Consider the following 8,177-nt stretch of genomic DNA (forward strand, 5'->3'; position numbering starts at 1 on the left):
TTCATACTGTATTATTTTTCGTCTAACGTGGTTACTTAATTATTAAAACAAATGTTTTAATTATCTCGTAATTATTTTTAGTATTTTCGAAACTCTGTTCTATATTATGATTAATAAATTATTATAATGTATTATATTTTATTTTCATACTGTATTATTTTTCGTCTAACGTGGTTACTTAATTATTAAAACAAATGTTTTAATTATCTCGTAATTATTTTTAGTATTTTCGAAACTCTGTTCTATATTATGATTAATAAATTATTATAATGTATTATATTTTATTTTCATACTGTATTATTTTTCGTCTAACGTGGTTACTTAATTATTAAAACAAATGTTTTAATTATCTCGTAATTATTTTTAGTATTTTCGAAACTCTGTTCTATATTATGATTAATAAATTATTATAATGTATTATATTTTATTTTATTCTCATGCTGCATTATTCTTTTGGTCTCTGAACTAGTACAGAAATTACTTAATTATTTAATTAATTAACATAATCTAGATGGATTGGAATTTGTGATATAGACGTCGGTCTGGTCAAAGTTCAACGTCTACAGTTGAAACTTACGCCATTAGCATAGTACAAAGAGAACCTAATAGACCAGTATCATGAACAGCGGCTATTAAGACCTCCAACTGACAACACGCAGCTCTATCGACGAAAATGACGGCGTACGAAAGTTTCGAAGAAAAGTTTTTGTTAACCACTTCCATGGGGATAACGACTTCGACGATGCCCGCCACGAGCTTCAGCTTTTATTCTCCTTTTGCCAGTCGTTATTCTTTCCCTACCCCAGCAACAAACACGTAATAGCCGGCTCTTTTTTCCCCAGTCCAACTTTTTCCGCGCAGTTCTTTATTCCTCGTCGCTGTGGACGAACTGTTAATATACCGTGTCTACGTGACAGCGAAACTTCGCAACTTCCCTTCCTTTTTTTTTTCCTCTATTCAAACAGAACGCTGGACCTTCTCGTGCAGAAATTCTAATTTCGATTTGATCGCTAGTGTAAGAAATTGTCGGAACGTGTTCGATTCGCTTCGAGACAAAGTCGATCGCCCGGTCGAAACCCGACTTGTCACTAGCAGGGAACCATGGCGCGCGGTTTCGAGTTTTCCGCCGATTCGAAAACGGTTTTTAGTCCGCGCTGGTCCGCGGCGAGTAACAACTTCGGCGACGTGTTCGCCGCGTTATGGCTGTGACACACATCACGTAACTTTCTACGAGTTTTTATCGGCGCTCGGTGAAAACGGCTGATTTCCAGCGTAGCGGCTACAGCGCGCGCGCGCTTCCCCGTCGGGATATTTATTGTCTCGCGTCGCCGGGAAACTCGTACCGCGAAAAACTTCGTCTCGTGGGTCTAGTCAAATTTCCGAGCGCGTCGCGTTTTTCCGAGTCGGCTTTTTCCGCGCCGCGCTCCCGAGACGACGGCGTTTCGGCGCAGCCGTTCCTTTGAACCGTCTCGTTTTCATATCACGGCGAATTCGCTTCGGGAAACCGTAACGCTATACGACGTTAGCTACGACCGAATAGAAAAGCGAGCCACGGTAATAGGCGCGAGCATGCCGTTAAGTAAGAACGCTGGTATCCATTACGCGCTGTTAACGATAAAACGTTTTACTGGTTATATGCCGGCCCCCGTTTCACCAGTCATTACGTATTCGTGACGGGATTTAATATCGCGAAAATCTTTCGACGCAATTTCACTGAATATTACCTTCAACGAATTAGCCGTTAATTAGTGGCAACAAATTATTCCGACCTTTGCCGGGATACAGAATAATACATGGGAATCATTTTTATTTGCAAAGTGGCATGTATATGTACAGGTAAACGCTGTGTATGTGTTTCCTACGATTTAAACTGTACCGGGACAAGCGACCGCATCGTCCAGTTCTCCGGTTCACTGTTACCCGCTTTAGAACTCAATTATCTAATTCACCATAGTTGTATTAGGTATCGTCGAAAGTTTGTTAATGTATATACAAACACTTGCTGCGATTCCACCGGGTCCGTGTTATATACCACACATTTCGCTAATTGAATTTACGATACCACGACGATTTTAGTAAAATAATTATGATAACGAGTGTAATTTACAATTAGAATAAAAGGCACTTTAGTACTTGTGAACGTCCAGGGGTTGAAATGAGGTTCGTTTAATGAGGATGAACAATTCATCGTTAATAATTCTCGTTACATATAATTATACGGGTTGGCACTTTAAAATTTCTTCGGCTTATTATGATGTAAAAAATATTTTTGTAAAAAATAAATATTGCATATTTCGTATTTTGATAATTTTTAAAAAGACTTGCTCGGTCACACTTTCGATAGGTAAATTCAACGAGCGACGAACCGGCGAGTGGTGATTAACTTGACAGCGTCGGCACTTGGGATCGTCACGTTCCTTTTACTCTCCATAAATCAACATCTCCCGGCGCGCTTAAAGAAAGCCGAGTTGTTCGTAGAGATCGGTATTGTTTAATTTCTGAACAATGCAAATATTTGTCACCGTTCCGTGTGAAATCGTCGCCGGAGAATTATATGTACACGTACACTGCGCCTCGGAGTTTACGTATCCGATACGAGTTGTTTGCTTAATCGCGACCGACTGGCAACGATACTTCTCTTTACGTTAAATCCCCGAATCCTGTAATAAATGCGTTTCCTTAAACGTGAGGAAACCCGAGTTTCCCGAAATGTCTAACGTGTACAACACAAATGTCTTAAAGCTTAGAATATTTATCATTGTATTATATTGTACAAAAGAGAACGATTGTAAAAACGAAATAAAAAAAATTCTAGTGAATATCAGAAATTATTTATAGTATATTTTTATTGGCATGAATGAAAGCGAGAGTAGAAAGCGGGGGATATAAGATATTTAATATTCGAACCGCGTCGTAAAGCCGTGCGCTAGGAAGTCTCTTATTTTTCGTCGACGTAGTCCCCCAACGCGGCGGTATGCTATCAGAAGATTTGCTTACATTGGTTTTGCATTACCTGCTTCCTATACCTCGTAAAGATGAGATATAGGCGAGGTATCTGGATCGTCTACATCGTGTTCAGCTACTGTATATATTTAATAAAAACACTTTTCCTAACTGTGTCGCGGTACAATATACATAATGGGTTTCTGGCATCCGCTTTCATTACACAAACACCGTGGTAACGGTATTGGATAATTAATGATTATTTGTACAACGCGTGGTGATCACCAAACTGCACTTTTTCTTAGAGAACTTTCTTTGCATCGAAGTCTCTATTAGATTTGTTTGAGAATATCGGCAATTTCGGTCTAGTCGAGCATGCTCGATAAATCGTAGGAAACCGCAGGTTTGACAATCGGCCGAAAGGAATTTCTTAAAGCAGAGTCAATGAAGAATAGTGCCATTAAGCGAGTCTTACCGAGCGCGTAATCTTCGTCGAACAGCGGTTTCATCGATTCTGAAAGTAGCCTAGTAAAGCCGATACCGGGGCAAAGCCGGATTCGAGCTTAACCGCGTGGCTCCGCTCCGATAAAGTTTTCGTTACGGATCGTGGGTTCACGCTAGAAGCCGATTTTTCGTCCACGTTTCCGAGTACGCGGCGGCCTCGCAACTCACTCTTTCTCGTTCTCCGGTACTCCACTGGCCCGGACGGCGGCGGCGGCGGCGGCCCCTCGAAAACCGAGGAAATGCAACGCGACGCAATAGTGGCTTATAAGAACACTCATGAATAATGCAGCAACGCAAACAAAAGTGGGGCCCGAGCTACCGTCTTGCTATATAATACCTGTGTATTTTACAAACACCGACGCCCCCGTTTCTTACCATCTCCGGTACCAATCCAGTGCCATCCTGCCCGTCCCGCAGGCTCTCATCGTTATCGCACTACGTGTACAATTACACCGCGTTCTCCACTCTTACAACGCGTCTATAATTCACTGCTCGTATTTAAATAACGACGTATATCGAAGCAGACTTTTAATAATAATTGTTATAACTGTTGGAAACTACGTGATATAAGTTGAATTCAATTTTGTAACTACAACTCGAACTCTCCTTAGCTGTTCTTGAATTTTAATAAAACTTCGCTTAACTCTTTGCTCACCCGGAATCCTGGCTGGCAGGTACATTTACAAGTTTAAAAATAGATAACCGCTATAAAGTTTCGGAAAAATCGAGTTTCTTCTTTTCTACCAGTTATTCAATTAAATTGTTCGTCGAGCGGACGCGCGGGCGCGTCCACCTAGTCGGAGACGGGCGGCGCGGCGTCTCGTCGTTTTCACCGCCGGGGTATTAAAGTCTGATCCATAAATAAGCAATTCGGAGCGAGACGCATCGGGCTCGTTGTTCGGTTTAATCCAGTTGTACACCAGCGACTCGGCCCCGGAAAAGAGGACACGCGAGAGCGGTTCCCGACGATTTTCACCCCTCGCATTTCCGGCGAGAGCAAACTCGATGAACTAGCAGGTTTAAGCGAAACACGTCCGGGATTATTTTCACTTTATTCACTCCCCCCGACCCCGTCGCGGGCGGCGGCCGCGCGCCGGGCATTTTCTCCCGGGTAAAAATCCCGGGTACGCGAGGGAAAAAGCCCAATGGAAAGCCGATGTGTCGAATAATTTAGCTGTTTGAATATTCATAAGAAGCTCCTAATTGTCCGTCGGATGGAGAGAGTTCGCCCCGGTTTTCGGTCCGGGTGACAGGATCCACGGCGACGTCGACTGCTTTTTGATTGTAGGAGCTCTATTTACTGCCAACCACCCACCTCCCCTACTCCCGCCTTTCTCGCAAGCTCCGTCGCGGGCTTAATTTCGCTGGAACGAACTGTCAACCGTGTCGCGGAGTATCATCGTTCGCTGGAAGGGATTGTAAATTGCGTCGCCGTTTCGCAACGGAGTAAAAGATCCTTATCCCGGGTCCTCGACGCAATTAACTTGTCGCTTGATATTCCGGGGCTCCGGTGCCCCCGTCTCCCCTCGGGGGTAACGAACCCTTTCAGTCCATCGATCTGTCATCAAGTAGGAATGTCGAGAACAAACATTTGACGCCGTGTACAGCGTACAGAAGAATTACTGGCATCAGGGAGGTGCATATCTCGCGTTCAAACAGTAACATATTTCTGGTGAACCGCGTCGCTATTTTGCCGTTTTTCATTCATTCGAAAAATTCTGTTTCTATATACAAAAAAAAGGAGGAAATTTTTAACGTTGCGAAATGATAAACGATGAAAGCATTATCGTCGGTAGTGAGAGAAGAGGGTTTTGTTCGAGTTCCATTATTTTCTTGTCTCGTTGATTGCGATACGGGATCGAGGCGTTACAGGTTTCTCGTACTTATCCCTTTCTTTTTTGCTTCGCTCCCCAGGGGTTGCTGGTTTCTATCTTTCGAAAGCTCGCTCACGATGTTCTATCTAACCCATTACGAGTAGCTGGCTACTTGATAGATACACCGATCAGCCTCAAACGTCGTGTCGACGTATCGGTTTGCGTTAGTACACTTCTACCTGATCAACCAATCCCTCTGCCTAATCACAGAAGCAGAGAGACCTCGAGGAGTAAACGTTGCCCGAGACTCTCTGTTCAACGTTGCAGGTATCAGATTCGAACGGACACGCGGACGGGGAATTATTCCAGCTAGTGACCCGTTCGACGGACGAGATCGATCGCATAATCCGGCGGTCCGTAGGGCAATCAATGGACGTCGACTTGCGTCTTGCTCGATTATTCCCGACGAAACAAAAGAAGAAGGAGGAATCTCGTTCGAAGGTATAAATCGTCGCACTGTCAAGAGGACGCGCCGCCGTCGCGTCGTCGTCGTCGTCGTCGTATCGTTCCTTCAGCGGCGTTATTACGATTCCTCGATGCGAAGAAAATATTTTATCGGAACTAGTCTGCGCGCGACTGGAAAGATGAAATTGAACGATGCGTCAGCCGCGATTCAGAAGGATCGCATTATTTCTTTCGTGTCGCGGATGAAACGACGACGTGACGAGACGAGACGTCGTTCGACCACACGCGGTGTGCCGGTGTGTAGCGTGCATAATGGTGCAACGTTTGCGTGGGAACTTTATTCGTGCGGGTTTTTTTTTCTGAACATTTGCTGTTTCTTAACGGGCCAGGGAAGAACATAAAGGGAGGCATAAAACTGGATTAGGTCGCACGGTTTTAAGCGGTCCCGCGGCGAATTTATCGCGTATAATTAACAATGCCCGTTTAGGGGTACAAACTGAACCTCGTTGCATTCTCACCGAATAATTTTTCTCAATTTCCACGCTGCATTCTAGCGGACTTTACCCGTAACTGTTTTCATACACACGAGATTAGTTTGGGTCATGTTCGCTATATATGTATTTGCATTTATTATGTACGACACGCCGCCGCGGGGAAACACGTTTTACAAAAAAATATGTTTCGCCCTGTTCCATGTTTTCCCTTCGCTTGGTTTTATCTACAAAAATTCTGCTACCACAGGGGACTGTATTTCGTGACATTAGTATATTTCAGCAGTGGTCGAACGTATAAGCTGGATCGCTGGCAACGAGTCAGTCGTTTCGGTATTGCAAAGAGCCTTTGACGGCTGTCATCGTGCAGGTATGCACACACTCGGCCGCACAAAGCGCGGCGTAGTTTATAGTTTAAACAGAAAACAATGCAGTTTACGGGATGCATTAGCGAAATGAATTGAGGTCACGTGCGGCCGGTGAGAAAATTCGTTTCGAGTAAAAAGTGATTACGGGCCCGGGACAACCACAGATGTTTTAACAATGAGAGAACGCTCCTGTTTGTACAGATAACGGGAAGGTATCGGCCGCGTAGCGCGGGCGACGCTTAAAAACTTGTAACGAGATAAAAAGCGAGCGCAAAAGTTGGACGATAAGTATTCCGATTAATAAAAGTTTCTCGCAAATTCCAGTCGTCTCATCAAAGTTAGTACGGGGAAGAGGAAGAAGAAGAAGAGGAAGAGGAGGACGAAAAAAAAAAGAACGGGAGTAAAATGTATGAAAGTTGAGCGCGGTGTCCCGGCGTCTCTTTCCTGGCCAAGAAGAATCGCTTTTTTGAAACGGCGACAGGGATGATTTAGAGGGACGGAACCGAGCCAACAGCGACAAACTAATTAGTCAGACCCGGGTCAGCTACTACCTATGACTACAGTCAACGCAAAAGGGCTCGATGCCTTTTTAGGGGGCGTGAGAAATCTTTAAGGGCGACGCTTCGTGTTCGACCGTCCTAAATTGTTATTACAAAATTAAATTAATATCGTACCTCACGAAAATTAAAAAAAATTTGAAGATAAAAATTCATAATTCCTGACGTTCATCACAGATGACTATAAATAAATTCTATAAATGCAGAAGCCATAATAAGAATGCTAGTCGCACTTCCACCAGAATTTGTAGATGGGGAATTACTAAAGAAGTTGAAAAGGGAAAATAGAAACAGTAGGGCAGAACGTGTCGGCCACGTCTCACGGATATATCGAATTTAATATTTCGCCAGATGAATCGAAACAGGATTACATGTAGTTTCGGCTGGCGCGATTCTGCCAGAAACACGTAGCAGGCGTTCACACGAGCGCTCGTCACGCGCGTAATACCGCCGGAATGAAAGCCATCCAGAGTTCGTTCCAACCCCGTGGATGCGATATCACGCCGGGAAAGGTTGCTTGACACTCAATAACAGCGCCGTTCCTTGTAAACGAGGAAAAGCGTTGCGCAGGAGAGTCTATCAACGAATCCATTGAAACGTCTTGCGAGTCGGTGAGTGCACGCGCCTGCTCTTTACCGTTCGGACGTTAACCCTTCCACTAGACGGGAAGAAAATTTCTCAAGCTCGAACAATGAGAAATTGCAAAATTATTTTGTACGTCCGCACGTGGGATAAAAGCTGCTCGGTCTAATGGTGTTCGCCGTCTACGCCGATTCAAGGGATCCTCGAGAGCGCGATAGTGATAAATCCTCGTTGTTGGAGAACGATTCGACGTTTTTCTCTCCTGTCCTCCTTTCAACCGGTCTTTGGAAAAAGTGTCCCGCGATAGTTCATCCTTTCCGAGGGTAAGCTTGATACATCCCGCGGATGCTTTTATTTGTTCCCGCGGCTATACACATCTGTTTGTTATCAAGACTTCATAGTTATGAATGTAAACGTCATTCGTATCTGTCAGCCTCGTAACTTATACGAAAT

The 8,177-nt window shown here is 44.1% G+C and overlaps 1 long non-coding RNA gene across 1 annotated transcript in view; it reads left to right on the plus strand.

Moving 5' to 3' along the window:
* LOC113464411 (uncharacterized) overlaps positions 1-2,819 on the plus strand; it is an 84,038-nt gene extending 81,219 nt beyond the window's left edge. Inside the window, exon 5 of the long non-coding RNA XR_003389270.1 lies at positions 512-2,819. This is a non-coding gene — a long non-coding RNA (uncharacterized LOC113464411). The remainder of the gene's footprint in view (positions 1-511) is intronic.
* The last annotated feature ends 5,358 nt before the right edge of the window (positions 2,820-8,177 follow it).

Source organism: Ceratina calcarata, unplaced genomic scaffold (genome assembly GCF_001652005.2).
Source record: "Ceratina calcarata isolate Rehan_Ccalc_2016 unplaced genomic scaffold, ASM165200v1 scaffold12, whole genome shotgun sequence".
Lineage (NCBI taxonomy): Eukaryota > Metazoa > Arthropoda > Insecta > Hymenoptera > Apidae > Ceratina > Ceratina calcarata.